The 19097-nt window shown below is 36.8% G+C and overlaps 1 protein-coding gene across 17 annotated transcripts in view; it reads right to left on the bottom strand.

The window, feature by feature from the left end:
* atp2b2 (ATPase plasma membrane Ca2+ transporting 2) overlaps window positions 1-19097 on the bottom strand; it is a 121307-nt gene that overhangs the window by 70844 nt on the left and 31366 nt on the right. For 8 of the 17 annotated variants that reach the window (XM_081607017.1, XM_008408524.3, XM_008408532.3 and 5 more), the window contains exon 1: window positions 18354-18559. The exons of 4 other annotated variants lie outside the window; for them this stretch is intronic. The gene's annotated coding sequence lies outside the window, so the exon portion shown is untranslated. Of the gene's footprint in view, window positions 1-18353; window positions 18561-19097 lie in introns of those variants that run through there. 5 more of the 17 variants (XM_008408534.3, XM_008408538.3, XM_008408535.3 and 2 more) reach the window with 2 other exon arrangements.

Genomic DNA, 19097 nt, shown 5'->3' with positions numbered 1-19097 from the left:
GCAGTAACTGTGCCTCTGCTGTCTCTATCTACTGCTGCTGCTGGTGCTGCTAACCTCATTCTGAGTACACACACTAACTGACAGAGAGTGAGCGAGGACATAAAAGACAAGGAGAGATGAGATTGCTCCTTTCTGGTGCAGAGAGGAGCGGAGTTGTGCGCGGGTGGGAGGCTGGGGCTCCTCTGACGACAGAGCAGGGATGCAGAACGTAACGCTGCGCTGTCACAGGGAGGATGGGCTGAGCCACGAACCCGCTGCCGCTGTCTCACCAGTAAGTAAACTGCTACTGCACTCTGCAGTGACTGACCTCTTCTGTGCAGTCACTCTCTCAATGACACATTCCCCAACATTGTCGTCTAGTAATTATTGGCATTAATCAATCTGGACCAGTTATCCTGTCCAGCAACTACAATGCTATTAGAAAAGCTAAGGAGGCAGAATGTACTTAACTGAAATACTTAGCTAGCTCAAAGCCATAAGCAGTTTAGATGCATTTATAGAACAAGCAAGAGATATAAGATCTCTAATACCAGAATAATTTTAAATATCTGTAGATTAAACAGTAAAGCTACAATAATATATTACTAGAGATCCAACAAGACGTTATATTGTGACCATAATTGTAGGACTTTAAGCTTCTCTGACCCATGTTGTGATCAGCTATGTAGCTAAATATCTGATCATTTTTGGACTCAAAGCTAGCTATGTTTAGTATCGCTGGAGTTTTAAAAAAGGAACCCAAAAAGGTCATAGAAGCTACTACAAAGGAAACTAAGGCATCTATCAAGTAATTTCAGGTAGTTTTCCAAAACTGGAATTAGACGTCAAAATATTCTGGAAGCTAATTGGATAACTGAAAAGTTGGTTTAATTTATCTTTTAGAAGAGCTTAAGAGGGCGTATTTTGCAACATCAACTACATATCAATGGGACTTTAATAATGTCACCGTCTCATCAAAAACATACCTGGAGAAGTGGTTCTGATTCATGCATGTGAGAAATCCTTGAATCTCTCATGGCAAAAATTGTACAAAGATATAAAATTTTCAAATTTATGAGTTTTTAAGTATCACAAACGAAAACGTACATGTTAACAGAAAAATTACAACATATTCAGCCCAACATGTTAAACTAGTCGTTGATAGTTACTAAAGGTATTGCTATTAAAAATAACAGGACTGAATAACATCTGTATTGCAGGTCACTGCTTAACAAAATTTGTGATCAACCACAAAAACTCTGATCAGTGTGTTTTTATGTACAGTTTGCAAGAATGGCATCAGTGACTCAGCATTTGCCACGCTAATCAAGTCTTCACCAGATTATTTAAAGGTTCATCATTAGTAATATTATTCAAAGTGAACCTTTACCTCACCGTTGCCCTTTATCACCACCCACCCACACAGAGGGGGACCTGGAATCAAAGCTTCCAGTTTTGTATTCTGCAGAACCCTGCAGTGACTGGAGTGTCTCTCCATCATCTGTAAATAACTTTGCTTTGAGGTTCTCTAGAAGCCACAATGTTGCAACACCAACATACACTTGACCTTTTTAGATAACAGATCTGACAAAAGAGCAGAGAAACTAAACACAGGCCGACTAGCGTGAGCTCGCAAATATGAAATATCAGTGGAAACAAAAAGTGACCACTCTAGAACACACTGCAGATTTGTTTTTTGTTTTTTGTTTTGTTTTTTTATTATTATTATTAAAAGATGAGTGGATACAGCCACCAGCTGAATGACAGGACGAATTATACAACATTTCAAAACTATAAATGTTCATGTGGAGTCTAACATGTTTTCAATAAAACGGTGCTGATATTTGAGAATAAAAAAAAAAAATCAATGTTTTCATACTTAGTCTCTGTTGAGGCATTTTTACATGAATACAATATAAAAGCGCAGCTGTTGGGAAATCCCCTCTGGATGTTTACATTCAGCTCGACTTTGTTTCAGGTTGAGTATTCAGCAACATCCAGAGTGAGCTATGCATCACAGAGCTCTTGAAAAAGGCGTAAGCTGATAAAGCTTTGATTTAGCCCATCTTCAGGTCTCCTTAGCTGCATGAGAAATCTTAATGCTCCCCAGTTTTTTATGTTTTGGTGCAGTTTTTCCCTCCCATTGTGGGACAATATAGGATACCTCTATTTCTATTTAAAGTTGCTCTAGTTTAAACTCCAGTCTCAACCAAGTCCCCACTAGTTTATGTCATAACAATTAACATAATATTCAAAACGTTTTAACTTCTCCGTTTTATGTTGAATCCGCATTCCTTTAAAACCAACAAAACACTACAGATCTCAGGGTAATCTGATGACAGTGAAACCATCTTCAACTTCTGACAGAAGCTCAAAGATCTCCAGGTTATGTTATAAAACAGATAGACAGAACTGCAGCAATATATGACCTTGACACAGCAGAATGGTCAAAGTTTGCCAGCATGTGGATAAACATCTGTGGAACGAAGGCAGATGCACAAGACGCATTATTGCCCATTAATGTCTGACCCATTTTGAAGTGAAAATGTCAGAGAAGACTGACAATGATAATAAGCCAAATCAGCTTTTCGTAAAGACGGAAGCTAATGTTTTGCACTCGTCCTCATTACTTTTTCACCATATCATAATTTTAGTCATATGTTCTAACTCCAAGCTAGATAAAGCAGAATGTTTTGTGAATTTCAGCACAGCATGTGTCTACGTGTATAATGAGGGACGGTGTGGCCTAAGCAGGTCAAAGACCCAATGTCGAGATGTGGATAATTAGTAAGTAGCTTCTTTACTTTAGGCAAGATGGGCCAAAAAAGATTTTGCTGAATCTGATGGTCTTGTGGTCATGCCCTAATATCTTAGCAAGTCCATGAGTGCTGAATCAGTCATTTTTGACTTTTCAAATATTCTGTTGCAAAAACGTCAACAGGGTCACAAGAGACATTTTGAGGGAAAAAGATGCTAATTTTCTGCAAAGGATTTGAGAAGAATCAAGCGTGAAGCTACCTGTTATATTCAATTTCTCCAACTTACCTGGAGTATCTAAAAGTACAAGATGTTCGGGGTTCAGAGACATCGGTCCTTACCGCTAAGCTAAGGACGGCTGAAACCCGACCTACAACAAACAAGACACATAAGCTGAAGTGTCTGGACCAGACACGACTGGGCCAAGAAATATCTCAAAACAGGTTTAATGCACTGTTCAAATGAGAGTGACTTAACAGACCAGATGGATAGACCAATGGCTGGATCAATAATGGCCACAGACCTCCACTTGGAGTCAGACGCCAGCAAGGGGAGGTGAAGTACTGGTATGGACTGGCATGATCAAAGGGGTGCTGGATGGATCTCTTTAGGTTGAAAATAGGTTTAAAATCAAACCTACTGCCAGTTTTTTGAAGGTGCTTTCGTCAAGCAGTGATACAGGATGTCTGCATCTTTCATAAAAACAATATTTTTTTATGCAGGACAATGCTCCATTACATTCATCCAACTACTGCATCTCTGCATGGCTAATCAGTAAAAGTGTTAAAAGACAAAAAAACTTATGACATTGACCCTTTCCTCAGCTGACCTGAACCAAACTGAAAACTTGTGGGCATCTTAAATGGAAGATTTACAGTGAAGTAAAACAGGCCATCTTTGAAATAGTAAGTACAATTCCCATAAATAAAATAATCATTGTGAATAATAATGTATTATTATTCACAATTATGCATGAGCAAAATGGTTAGGAATTACTTATTCATTTATTTTTGGAGAATTAAGCCAGTACAGAACTGTACTGCTCAGATTTTTCTTGAATTTTTGTATCTAAACAGTCTCAGTCAAAGTAGAGGGTAATTCTGGATAACAAGTCCAAACTTTATGCCAACCAAAGCTTCTGTGATCTCCAACAGGTGATTAGTGACAAATGACAAGAATATAATTCCAGGCCATTAGAAAAACTGACTCAACAACAAGTACAGTACCATGCTTTCTGTAGATGCAGGATATGTTCACATATGTGCGGTTGCTAAAAATATGCTTGCATTGACAGATTACCTGAAAACAGACAAGGCTTAAATCACAAAAAATAAAGGACAGAAGGATGACAAGAGCCTTTATTTTAGTACTAATCTCCAGAAATCTGTTGAATGAGTTATTTTCAGATTGAATATAAGAGAAATGTGGTAGAAGGAACTGTGCAGGTTATGCCACGACATCTGCTCGGTAAAATCCAAGTATGGTTGTTTACAGTAGAGCTTTGCTTTATCAAAATGAAGATGGATAAACAGCAATGATAGCTGCATTTGTTTGAATTACAATGATTTGTAGAGACGATAGTGAAAAAAATGCACAAAAAGGAAATGGTTGACTGTGGGGACATTTGAAGAGAAGGTGACAAAAGTTTAAAAGCAGAGAAGAATGATTTGCATGGCTGACATTATCATTCTAAGCCCAGTCATTTCAACACAGTGAACTTCTCTTGACAATGTAGCTCCTACAAACTGTTTCTGTAATTCAACCCCATCAACCATGACAAAGGAGTAATCACAAAATATTGAAAGAGTGATATAGAATTATAAAAGAAAGGAACTCTAGAAAAGGCCAAAGCAAAGGCTAGGTGCAGTGTTAGTTCCTGAATGTAGATCCTGTGTAAACAGAGGCCGTATATTTTCTGTAAATAATTTAAAAAATGTTGTCCACGCCACAGAAAATAATGTACTTGGTATGCCGGGCCTCTTGGTGGCACCTTGTCTCTTATTTGTGAAAGTGAGGCGGGATTGAGACAGATGGAGCTTTGATATCATCGTTTAAAAAAACATAAAGACGTTGCTCATATGTACACATCGAAACATGAAGCCGGCGTTCTGATCCACTCTAGAGTGGTTTAAAAATTTATTATTTTTGGCCTCCTAAAATGGCGAATGGGGATGTACATGTATATGATAATGTCTATTATCTTCATCTAATTATATATTCATAAATTGATGTATGTAGCAACAAAGGGTCACCTTAGTAAAAACAGGGTGCTGCAGTGTAATATGATTATTTTATAAATTAAAATAGGATACAATAGAAACCTACTGTTTTGGTCTTCCTGTAAGTCCATCCTTTGATCTTGTACATGATATTGTTAACATGATGGCAAACCATTCTCTGTACCATCTTTCTTGTCAGTATCTAACTAAAATTTCACATGCTGTGCTATCCTTCTGTCTGCCTACCTGCATACATGCCAGTTCATCTCCATAATTGTTGGCATCATCCCCATCATTTGACAGTGAGTAATAAGCAACACCTGAGCAAACATTCAAGGATTCAAGAGCATTCAAAGTACACATTTTGAAATCATTAACAGCTTTTCAGCCAAAATACATACTGTATTTATTAGGACTTGTCAAACTAAACAACAAATGGGATACCCATTAAATAAAGAGCTCTGTGGCCAGACGTTGACACCATATGACTGCAACACATAATATGTGTGCCTTTTTAAATGTTTAAAGGATGATCTTGCTAATTGAAGCGAAAATAAGTTTACTATTCTGCCAAAAGAATTAATGTTACACTGGTAGTTTTTGAGGCAAACTTTACAATGTTAACTATCTATGCAAGTAAACTAATTTTTATACGTTAAACTGTAACTAAAAATCTGGTTCTTTGTAGAAATAACTGCTTTTCCAGCAAGCATTTTTGTTTTGGTTGAAAATGTATCTAATTAATACAGACATCTCAACTAAAATTGGTACGTTTGATTTAAGTTTTTATTTTAGAGGTGTTTAAATGAATATTTCAAGTCTAAATGTATATCTGTTTTAGCCAAGATTGACAAGCAAAAAAGGAAAGTAGTGGAATAAACCGATCTCAACCTCTCTGTTGTTTATCCTGCCTTCAACTAGGTGAGCCATACATGTACATACATGGAAATAATATCGAAGATGGAGATTTTTATAAGTACCAATCCTGGTTTTACCTTTGTTGCTTATGAATTAATAAACTTCTTGGATTAATACAAACAATACTTTATTCCTCATCATTTTGATGACTTTCAAGGCTTTAGTTCTCCCTGTTGTTGCACTTTTTTCTTCCACTCAACCTTCTATGAATATGACTAGAAAACACAAAATGAACAACCTGATTTTTTTTTTTTTTTAACCACTGACCCTGTGTGGCTCACTCTCCTCTTAAAGGGTGCCAATGACTGTCTTCTGGACATCTGTCCAGTCAGCAGTCTTCCCCATGATTTTGTAGCCTACTTACCCAGACTGAGAAACCGTTTAAATGCTCAGGAAACCTTTGTAGGTGTTTCAACTCAATTACCTGATTAGGGTGTTACACCATGAGTTTCCAGGGTTCAACTTTTACTCAATATTCTACTTTTGTAAGAATTAATTTGGAGTTGTCATTATTTGTAAGCCATAATCAACAAAATTACAAGATACACTTGGAATATTTCACTCTGCATGATGAAACAATATGGGTTTTACTTTCTGAAACGACTAACCAAAATATTATACTTCACTACAATATTCTCCTTTTTTTTAAATGTACATATACACCAAACACAGATGTATGATGCAATCATAACACTGTCACTGCGTCGCTTCCCTTGTGTTTCATGTACAATCCAAGTTTGCCGTCCTAAATAAGCCTCATGTAGTCTTTAACAGTCTCACTGTATCTGTCTCTTAATGTCCTTGAACACAGTGAGAGGGGGCTCAGGAATAAACTGTGCCTTCACCAACACAGCATACAGGCACACAGCTCCCTCTGCCTGTGACAATGAACAGTGCAGATTTGTCTGCACAGCTGCTTGCTTATCTCACCTTTTTTTTTTTATATGGTTTTGATTTCACAGTCCGACATGTGAAGGGTATAACATGACAGATTTAATTTCAATGTGAATCTAGAAGCAGTGAACATCTTTTACATCATAAATAGCACAATTTATGATGCCATAGTTCTGATTCCATATAAATACCAAGTCAACATCTTACTGTTATAAGCGTTCAGTGTATAATATGCTGCCAAGCTTTTATATGGGACTGTAATATATATTAAAACATGCTATCAGTACTGTGAGGGTGACTCCTTGTCTACTACTTCAAAGTCAGTTATTTCATGGCCATGATTTGTACGTGTCTAAAGAATGTAACCATCTTAATTTTAACTAAGTGAAGGAGAAATAAAAAAAAATGTCCATGACCTGTGGAAGTGTTACATAAGAATTTTACAATCAGGGTTATACATGCAGTATCAAAAGGAAAATATTAAAATGTGTTAAGAAATAAAACAGTGGAAGGGAAAAGAAACACTTGCACCATATTAAGGGAATTCCCTGATAGTAGGTTAGATAGCAGCTGCAATGCAGTGCAGTACTGAAAAAAAGAGAACGATGTTAACTGAGGTGAGCTGTTACATAACAACCACATGGAGAATCTTCTCTCAGTCACCATGCTGCTATCTATTTGGGTTTAAACAAGCCGTCATGTTAACTAAGAGTAGCATGGACACTGGTGAGGAGAAGGTTTATTTTACACCACAGCTCTGCGAAACAGAAAGGTGGAGAAGTCAGTCAGATAAATGTTCACACAAACATTTATCCCTCTGCTTGTGTTTTGAAAGGCTTCTAATAAATTGGACAAAGCGGTTTCAAGGCTCGTTCTGTGTAAGAGAAAAGAGGGGACTGTGAAGCTTAAGTGAGATCTGATAAAGATTTGCCATACGTGACTGATTGGCTTTTAATATTTAGTAGCACTTTGGTGCTCTGATCCAGCTAACACGTTCTGACTTGTAAGGTTTTTGACTTCTGTATTCCAATTGTTTTTTCACAGAAAAGACCCTTTGATTTTTGTACAGTACTATATAACAAATGTTTAATTACCCTCTGATTGATTGATTGATTGCTTGATTAAATGATTCATTAATTGACTGATTGGGGGACAGACACCAGGATATGCAAATAGGTCTTTTATATCAAAGATCCTGCGTTTTTAAACCCAGAGTCGTGCTAAATAGCCTTTATTTAACTGGATCTGTGAAAGAAATGGGATACGTTGTTTGATAATCTCAACGTGTCTCATTCATCTATAGTTTGAGGCTTCCCCTGTTGTATTCTGTTTCTGAGAAAGATTATAGTGCATGGATACAGTTTAAATAAAAACACAATATATACCCCTGTGAACCTTCAATGGATATAATATCATCCCTGCATTACTTTATTACTGCTGTTTTAAACAATCAGTGGTGCTTGTGAACCAATTGGTTGAAGTTTCATCTGCACCAGCAGCAGGAAACGGTTGTAAAACACAGCAACATTTATTAAAACCATCTGTGTGTTAAAGAACTATGTTTGAAATATTGTTTTTGGATTCACTGACAAATAAGTGCCCGTGAGAATAACTAAGTGGTGAAATGAGGATGAAAACATTGGAAGATGTTTTGGCTGAAGATCACAGACAGTCACCTTGTTGTAGTAGAAGGAGTGTTTTTTTCTGTGGAAACACAAAGAACTGATGTCTACCAAGTACCGGTACCAGTTAAGCACAGGACCCAGGTTGGTTGACATCACTGAGTGATATAAAGCAGGTATTGTTCAACAGATGCAATTCTCAGTATTGAATAAATAAGATCCATCTGATAGCATGAAGTAGATAAAAGAGCTCAAAAAGCCAAATATGATGCCACAAACTAAAAGAAAATCAAGAATAGGCTGAAAAGGATTACAAAAGCATTTCTAAAGCTTAGGAAACTGAACTTTCTACCTTCCCAGGAATGGCTGACCTACTAAACTTATTTAAAAAGAGTACACTGCCAACTTTTCAGGAAGACACAAAAGAAACACGAAAAAAAAATCTAAAAACTAAGGACACACCCAATTTTACCCCCTATCCAGTTAGGGAAAGTCTGTGCCAGTTTCCCTACTGGCAGTCAAACTGCAGGTTGACTTGCATCAAAAATATGTTCATGTGAAATGCGGTGATAACTGGAGTGTTAGTAGGTGTGTTAACCCCAGTCTTTCAGTCATGAAACAGAATCCAATCTGGTAGTTTGAACTCGTAATCTTAAAAGTCTGTCAAGACTGTGAAAGTTGTGAAGTGTGTCCTCAGCTCATAGGTCTGCAGACCTCACTTGCCTAAATTGGGTTAGTGTCTATGATTTAAAAACAAAAAACTAAACAAAACTGGATCCACTGCCTAAGCCAAAAGGACAGCTTACCAAAAAGAATACAAAGGCCCATCATTTACCATTTGCTAAACCAAATAATTATTTTATGGACTGGAAAGGCACAACTGGAACTTTTTGAAAAGTGGGTGGCTGGCAAAATCTGGCATAAACACATACAACAATTCAGGAAATTATATCAACAGTGGTCTTATCATAACTGAAGGAACTATAAATTCTGCTGTCTGACATAAAATTATAAAGGAGAATGCCTCGCCATCAGCTTGTGACCTTAATCTCAAATGCCCTTGGTTTATGCAGCAGGAAAATGATCTAAAGCATTCCACTAAGTTCACCTCTCAATGGTCTATAAATAAAATCTGAAGGGGTCTAAGCAAAGTCTGGACCTAAATCTGTACGTCACAAACAGCCAATATGGCTAATTTAAAACAAATTTGCAAATAAGGCGCCCTAAATTTCACTACAGTGAGGTACAAGACAGACTCCAGTTATTATGAGACCATGAAAGTTGTTTCTGCGACAGGTGTTAGATTATGGGGCATATATTTTTTCCGCACAGGGTCAAGTTCGCTAGCATTTAAACAAAATCCTATTGTTTAAAAGTAGCATTTCACTTTAAGGAGAGGAAACTTTTAATTATGACAACTAAAAACAAACACGTCTGTAGGAGGTCAAATACTTTATGACTTTGTATGTATGTACATAATATTTCTCTGACTTTATTCAACTTTAAGGATCTGCTAACTCTTTTTCTTTTACAAAAATATATAAATAAAAACACAAAGCATGTCTTAAATGTTGATGACTTTGAACAAAGTAGATCAGAAACACATTTTGAAATGCATTTTAAGCTGCATGGTAAAAATTCTCATCCTTGGTGGAAAATGACAATGAGGGGAAACAAAACTTAGGTTACAACTATAAATTTGTTCATAGTCACTTTGTTTAATCCTGTTATAAGAAGTGGTAGCAGACAATCGTTCTCATCCCATTGCTGTTAGGGTGGTAGTCATAAAGCAAAGAGTTTTGAAGTATGTTATAAATACCACCACTTCTCTGAGTTACTACATTGTATGTTTACATTAGCATACGATGGTAAGACTGTCCAGTTAAAATATCTCTACACATAAAACAACTTATATGCCAAACACCTGCCATATGTTTGTGTAATGTTTTAGATTAAAATAAAAAGAAAAGTTTTAAATACATGTTTGTTTTTTGTTGTTGTTTAGTCCTGACAGAGCAAGTGTGAATAGGATGTGTGGAATCAAATACGGGCTACACAAAAGCTCTAGGTTTATGGATATCAAGAAAGGCAGTTGCTATGCAAAGACTCTTTGTAGAAAGTGAATTTAGTTCAGCAGCACAAAAAAGTCCAGAAGAGCAAATACAGGCATATAGCGTCCTTCCAACACCTGCATCAACATGCAGGTGTTGATATGATGTAATATCAACACCTGCATGACAGTAAATTAAAAAAAAGCTGATTATATTGCTGCAGACTCTGGGTGTTAATAATTCATTGGTTGATTTAAAATGCCTTAACATTACAATCAGGACAACGAGACACACATTGCTGCTCAAAGAATAAAAATATACCTACATTTTAAATAGATATAAAAGCATAGTTGTTATAACTACGTAGTTATGTTATAACTACGTTGTCAATATAAAAACATTTTCTATATGTTATGCTATGTTACAATATAAGTTGAGGTAATAAACTAATAACTGTCAGACAGGATGGAATGGTTCCAACATTTGTAAATTAAAAAGAACAATTTTTCTCTTTAAATATTTTTATTTAAGATCAATGATCAATCAGAAAAGTTGTATTCAGTTATAGCTTTTGCATCTTTTGCAAAAGTTCACTACTGTCCAAAGAGGTTACCAACAGTAACCTCTTTGGAAAACTTTCCTCAAGTTTTATCAAGGAGAAAACTTGATGTCACAGAAAAGAAAAACTGCACATTCACACAAGCCACAGTTCAAGTCACAGAACACAGAATTGTAGTCTGAGTTTCCATCAATTTCTGAAAATCTACATGTTTTTGTAACACAAATATAAGGTTTTTAGAATTATCTCCTAACAAAACTATTTACTTTTGAATTCTCTGAAAAATGTTCTTTCCCACCAGTCAACATCCTCCTCACTTTAAATCATGTCAGGGAGGAGTGCTCTGACATCCATTTCAAGATATTTTTTGACTTTTTAATTAATAAAACATGACACCCTCTTTAGGCGTCCAGCCAGTAAGGATAAGTGAGAACACCTATTCCAAGAAGACCAGAGCAACCTTTGCAGGAAACACTGGACGGCATTCTTGGATTTCACAAGTTGGACAATGTTGACAGCACACAGACATACTGAGCACTTCATTAAAAAATGACAATAGTTGAATTATTACCCTTTAACTATGGTATAAATATAAATAACTTCTGGATGAAAGGTAATGAGTAAGAATTTTGTCTTTGTTAGCCTACAGTCAGCTGTCTCTTGGAGGTTAAATTTAAAAAATGCTTCTTGCATAAATGAGCACACTATAATAGTTTCACAAAAAAAAAAAAAGTAAAATAAATTGGGGGGGGGGCAGCATTTTTGGATCAAAAGGACAAACAGCAGAATTAATCTGATTAAAACACTAAGCAAAAGTGCCGCTAAGCAGAACAGCATAGAAGTCAACAATCAAAGTCAACATGAGTCCATTAATTATAAGGCAGGGAAGAAAGCAAGTGTCAGGACAAATACATCAAAATAATTTGGCAGCAAACAAAAGAAGAAAGGCAAAATGAATATTTAAAGCTCCAATGTGTAACTTTTAACAGAGCTGTTTTTTTACATATTTGTTGAAATTATCATAATGTGATAAGACAGATAATCTATGAATAAAAATCAATCTCCTCTGCCTTCCTCCTATGGTCCAGCTGTCATATGAACAAATACACTGCTCTGTCTGATTCAACTAATTAGAGCCAGGTGGAGGGTCTTAGTGTTTTAAATCCTACTGTAACACCGCAATTAAGTAATAATGTAATAAAATCGAGCTCCAAAATGTAATAAAAACAGTATTAAAACCACATTACGTAATAACTGAAGCAAAATGTAATAAAGTCCTGCAACACATTTTGTAATATTTTAACGCCTTATGTAATATTACATATGAGCCAATTATTGCAAAATGCTGAGGTAGCTTTTAGAAATAATTCCAGTGTGTTTTTAAGTAACATATCCTATATTCAACAAAGTAAATTGTGCTGTATTAAACTGATCAACAACACTATGAATAAGATTGAAACAATTTCTCTATTATGATGACAGATATGAACTTTCCCACAATTAGAATGCTACACAGGGGGAATATGAACAGCAGGCATCAATGAAGACTGGCATTAGCGAAAGGTATCTCTCTTGCACCCCAAAATATCCATTACAATAGTTAATGTCTTGTCAAAGGCGTGAGCCGCAGCCTCGCCTGTACGTTTCACATGTTTCATGAAAATAAGACTTGTAGATGTTTCATGTGAGTGAACTACAAAGAGAAATAATTTATAATATACGACAGGGACAAGGAGAGTCAAGCTGGCATTTATTGTCCAAAGTTTCAAAGATTTAAATGTGTATAGGATCGACAACCTGAGTTATTAAAGGTATAATGAATAATATGTACACAAACAGTGGTTTGTGATTGTTTATTACATAATGTGCCACATTATTACATTGTCGTTTCTAAAAAAAAGAGTTCCTCCAATTTTTGTAACAACCAGCACAAAATGTAATAATAATAATAAGGCAGCCGAAAGTATTACAAATTGTGTTAAAATATTTTATTATATTTTCCATTATTACATAATGTGGTTTCAATGGTGTTTTACTACCATTGTAATAACCACAATATGTGAATATTACATTATCACATATTGTGGCATTAATTCATAACGCGGCATTACTATGGCTTTCCAAGCCACCCTTTGCTCTCTGCTTCACTATAGCTCCTTCCCAACAGGCAGCCTGCCATGAATGCTCAGGGAAGCTAGGAAAGCCACTGATGACGGCAGATAAATGGTTATCCCGCAACGGAAAGTTGTTTCTCTTCCATTAGCACATTGAGTGGAGACAAGCATGGTTGACAAGCATGGTTGACAGTACTATGTCACTCCTCCATGCTCTGATTGGTTTTTTGAGCGGTCGCGGACCTTGATCTTTTCAAACTGTCTCATTACATACTGTCACGAAAAAATATACTTTTGTAAAATTTACATACTGCAGCTTTAAGAACTGGCGACAAATTAAGAACAAGTAAGAGGTGACTGGAAGTACTGTGAAAGACGAATAGATAAAAGAAAGGACCCAAAAAAAGTAGAAAAAAAACAGAACTAGAAGGATCCATTTATGTGTCCCTTTATAACAAGGGTATCAAACTGCATTCTTGGAAGGCCACAGTCCTGCAACTTTTGGATGTCTCTGCGCTTCAGTACATCTGGCTCCTATTGCTCTGTAGAGCTTGACTCCATACTAATGAGGCAGATTCAACATTTATTTCAAGAGAAGCATCTAAAAGTTGCAGTATATGCAACTATTAGATGCAGTTTGAGGCCACTGCTTTGGGGTCTAGTGACAGCAATGGTGGGATGAAATTGGCCCCCCAAGCCAAACACATGTGCTCACAATCTGCAGAGCACACAACATGTGCTCTACATGGTTGTGAAAGTGGAATTCAGAAATGGAAAGAACCAATTTTTACTCTTCAAGTATCCAATCTGGGCTACTATCTTTATTCTGGGCTGATAAGAGTCGAGCTCTCAGAGTCAACTTTGTGTTTGAAGCTCAAAACATGTATTTTAGTATGTCAGAGGCCTGTTTACTGTCTCGACCACAAATACAATACAGAAGACTTCCATGTGAGGACAGGGAACCACTTTGCCCTATGTAAAAAAAAAAAAATACTAGGACAGCTTCCAGTGCTGTAGAAGAGTTCTTTTGAAAGACTCCACATTTTTTGTAAGCTTTAAAGAGAACAAGGTTGTTTTTTTTAATTTAAGAACATGAACTGAGTGCTGCTTAATCTTGGAACATTGAGCACAGCTCTTTTCAAAAATGAGTGACTGCCATGAACAGAGACTGCTGAAAGTGGTTTCTACAAGAGAGAGTCAACAACGTATCCCCTCAAGGAAGGCATACATTTTTTTCCCTTGCTTTATATTAAAAAATGAAAATGGGAAGCAGCTGTTAAAAATCATCAGAACTGACAACTTATGAGAATTTTCTCATAAGTTGTAAGTTTTGGCGAGCACCCTAAGCGAGTGTGTTCAAGTCTCAAGTCCCTTTGAGGTTTGCCCTGGATGTAAAGTGAAATCAATTAAAGTTCATGACTTTTTTCCAAAATTGCAGGACAGGCAATATTCTAAGATGACCTGAAGAGGATTTTTGTAGGAAAATCCCCTTTGGGAGCCCCTTTATGCACTAAACAGAAACATCTTTCACCTACAGAAGGTAAAATAAGAACCAAACTCACCAACGTTTTTCTTTGTTTAAATATTTTGAATGGGGTCACTGTTATTAAATTCGCCACAAATGTAGGCAACAGCTCAAGTGATCCAAAACATTCCTCCTGGCTCTGATCAGTTGTTTCCGACAGGGAGAAGTACATTTCTGCACATGGCGGTAGGACCACAAGAAGGAGGCAGAAAAGCTTGATTTTTTCACAGATTACCTCTCATAATCTTAGGACACATTTACATTTTTGACAAATATATATAAAAAAAATTAAAAAATTAAAAAAACATTTTTATAAAAGCTACCTGCTTAATGAGAATTTCATATGGATATTAAATGCCTAGTTTACTTGCTCACAGCTCATTAAAAATTTACAAATGGAAAAAAATAAGCGTTTAGAAATGTTAACATGAAAGCAAGAGATATTTTATTGTATTAAGTTCTGCAAACTAGAATTATCCTAATCTCAGTCTTGTGCTGCAGAAAGGTAAATGCATCAATGGATTGATAGATTTGATTAATGATTTATTAATAAATTAGATGAATGATGTGAAAGTCCTAAGCCACACACACACACCCCATACTGCAAGGTCAGTTAAAGGTAGATAAAAAAGTACTGTGGCCCTCTCCCTGCTCCAGATTAGCCCAGAGAAATCATGAGGGATTTATTGCTCTAATTAAATTCAACAGTCAAGTCAAGTGTTCAAGAGGGAGACCACAGACAAGAAATACAAAAAAAAAAAAAGTTTTAGAACGACTTTGTGTACCTGAAGATGCTAACGGAGTCATACATGTGATGACTTCTAGCCAGGTTTAAATTAATTTGCATGTGACAGATGTAAATTAAAAGAGTCTGTTTCCTACTAGGATGTGAAGTAGATTTGCATCATAAATTGGAATTCAATCAAAAATATGTCAGATATAATTCTTCATAATATCACTGAACTCTGATTCAGAACCGCACAGCATTCTGGGGGAATGTAGGCTTTGGTTGATCAATTTTTCACAACCAACTAAACAAGGTTGGTGGCATGAACTCACTCACTCAATGGCTAAAACGTGCACATTTCAGATTTTGGTACCATGCCTCATACCCGCTTAAAAATAAAAAAAACAATGATATCGGTTGAAAGGAGAAAACAGCTTGAGAGGAAATTGAGGATAAAACAGGAAAGGTCACGTCACCAGTTTGGCAGTATCCCAAATATTTAGGACATAAAACTAGTCAATTATTGATGGTGACATGAAATACTTATATCACGAAATGTTTTTCAGTCATATTGGCCAGTCCTAGTTTATCACATTTCAAAGAACCTGAAATAAAGCTGATGCAAGCAACATATTTGGCCAGTTGGATGAACTTTCACCGCATAAATTTGGTATGGATTTTGGCCAATGACATTTTTAATCTTAGGAAACTGAGACAATGGAAAACCAAGAGAATAGTAAGACAAATGTGGGTTACTCACAATCAATACTGTCATATTGATTTTCAACTACTACATTTACCCATTTGTTTACAATTCTGCAGTCCTACATCATGAACATGTGGTGCTTATCTTAGCCAAACCCCTAAAGCATTAATATAAGTTGTTGTGACTGATGCCACCATCAGCTAGTAGCCGAAGCTTATCATGAAAACTTTGGACTTATGTGGTTGAGGAGACATATTTTATCAAAGAGTCACTCTGACTGCCAAGGAAACTCTCCCTACTCCTTGTACATCAAAAGATCTGTCAGGTGGTATTCCTATTCCAAGTGTTATTTAATCTCCTACATTATAAGGAAAATTAAAATTTAATTTAACCAGTCCAGACAAGGGAAACACAATTTTATTTCATTATGCTTCTTTAATAGATATGACAGGACAAATACTGGTTACTTCATCAATCAAGGGTTAGACAACTCACAGTTTGTCATTCAGCTATTTTCAAAAAACTGGTCATGGTGAAGCAGATTTCTCCGTCAAGCAGACATTCACAAATCACTAAACCAATCTCTGACATTTGTGCAGCTTAGTACCTTGACCTGTCGACTGAAAATATCAGAGATTGACTGACGAGTTTCAAATTTATAGATGACCTGCACTCCTTGAGTCACTACCTCGCAAAAGTAAAAGTCACCAATCATCCTCCATCAATCTGTGTGTTTTTTCACTTCAAACTAGAAGAAAAGAAGCAGAAAAAGCTGCCAGTGCTTGTCCTTGACATATGTAGCCTCATGAAAAGTTCTTCCTTATGATAAAAGTCTTCTTTGTCTGTCAATATGCCGCACAGAGGCAGTGATGACACAGCAAAAATGTATGCTGTGCACCACTCTTGACAAAGGTATAAGGGAGCAGAGAATGGCAGATTTTCTCTTCAACTAGTAAGTGTTCGCTAATACCTGATCATCTTAGCACCTAAATAATGTATAATATTGGAAACTAATACAATAAACCATTTCTGTGTCTTCACAAGAGAAATGGAAGCTTTGATTTAAAATAAAAGAAGCGCTCAGTTAAGGATAAAGTTAACTGCACTTTATGTCAATATATGAGGTTTATTCTTATTGAACAAGAATTTCATATAATGGAATAACTCTGTTCTCACAAGGACAGTCACACAACAGTAAAATATTTATACAGCTATCTTTTCTTACTTTTGCAAAAAAAAAAAAAATGTATTCACTAAAAAAATAGCACTACTTCTGAGCCGTCCCACCATTGTGGTGCAGAGGAGCTGATGTTGGAGGTCATACGTCTCTATTCCCAATAGGCAATACATTTCTTCTGACAGTTTCTCTAAAATGTGGCAGGATGACTGACCACTTGACTGTCCGAATGAGGGCGCAACTTCGTGAGGATACAGAAGACCGATTAGTTGTCTGACAAACTTTATTACATTCTAAATGTCTATTTTTGCTTCAGTAGGCTGCACAAATATCAATAAGACAATTAGCAAAAAGCTTAGCTAGGTACTATGACCATGTGTAAATCTATCAGTCAAGCGCAAAAGCAGCTAACCAGTCAAGGACATGACCAGTTCATTGGCCACAGAGAAGGGGTGCCAGACAAGACAATCGGACAGCAAGCACATCAGGAAGGAGAGGTGATAATGTTCCCAATTGATTCAGTCACCATGCCAGATTAATGCAGAGGAGACAATGAACATACATGATAAGCTACGGCAGTGAAACCTGCTGCTGTGCCAGAACCAGTCAGTAAGTGTGACAGAGAGCAGAGACTTCATGCTGCCAACAGATGGCCTGAATAAAACATCTCCATCTAGAGGAATGAAGAGACAAGGGCATTTGATTTTTTATTTTTTTCACAATGAAAACAAAAATTAGGTTTGTCCTCAAGAGAGGATGTAAGGAAGAGGTGTTATACGCTCATCTGCTCCTGCTCTGCACTGTGTCATGCACATGCAGACAGGTCATGCACACAGATCAAACATGTTGCCCAACAGGATTTCTCATCCCTCCACTGCGTTGGCTACGTATCACCTGCTCCTCTACCATATAAGGTGCATTTACCCAACTACGCTGTTATCCGTGTTTTACCTACCATCACACAAACAGAGGGAACAATCTGTACAATTCAGATTCTTCCGACAGCCAGGTGATTTATGCCAGCAGAATCAACAGCAACAAATGACAGCAGCAGACGCACGCAAGCTGCTGATTGAGATTTTGCACAAAGAATAGGCATACTCACACAGCTGAAAGGTTACCGCCACCAGCACTGTGATGTGAAAATCCTCCCACCTTAAAATGATGTTGGAATGGCACATGCGGTGGGGCACCGGCCACCACAACAGCGTGCTTTATGTGTATGAGTGTGTGTGTGTGAATGAGTGTAGGTGTGCGTGTGTGTGTGGAGACAAGCTAAGCTGCACTCTCACTGCTACTGCCTCAGCTGGGGTTGTCTCAATGCACAGCCTGTACCATGTCGGCAGCCAGCAGGGGTGGGCATGAGTATCAGTAGAAGTGCGTGTGCATGTGTGTGTGTGAATAAGACTGCATAGCAGAGAGAGGCTGTTTATTACGTGACAAAGCTTTTTACTGACTGGATAAAGGAATAAAGATTGACAGATGGAAGGATACATTGATTGAAGCATTGGTTAGTGTGGAAGAAAGGAGGATCAACAGCACAGAGAAGCAAAGACAGGAAAACAATCAAATGTGAATCCGATTCTCCAGAGTTTAAAACTGCTATTAACATAAGCTGTTGAAAAAGACACAAGACCTTTTAATTTTGCTGTCTGATATTAAATCAGACTGAACTTTTCCTGTTTTAGATCAGTCAGAATAACAAACAATTTTTGTCTGCCAAAAGCCATAGACATTTTTTTTGTCCTTAGAAAAATGTTATTCACTTCGTTCCTCCAGTTGGGCATCCTTCCACGTGCTTCTTTGAATAGTTTGTTGGAATTTTGGTGGTACTTTGAACTAATATGGC

The sequence above is a fragment of the Poecilia reticulata genome, chromosome 5, assembly GCF_904066995.2.
Source record: "Poecilia reticulata chromosome 5, P_reticulata-male-v2, whole genome shotgun sequence".
In the NCBI taxonomy this organism is placed as follows: Eukaryota; Metazoa; Chordata; class Actinopteri; order Cyprinodontiformes; family Poeciliidae; genus Poecilia; species Poecilia reticulata.
The sequence above is the reverse complement of the archived record's forward strand: the minus strand, read 5'-3'. Positions and strand labels throughout refer to the sequence as shown.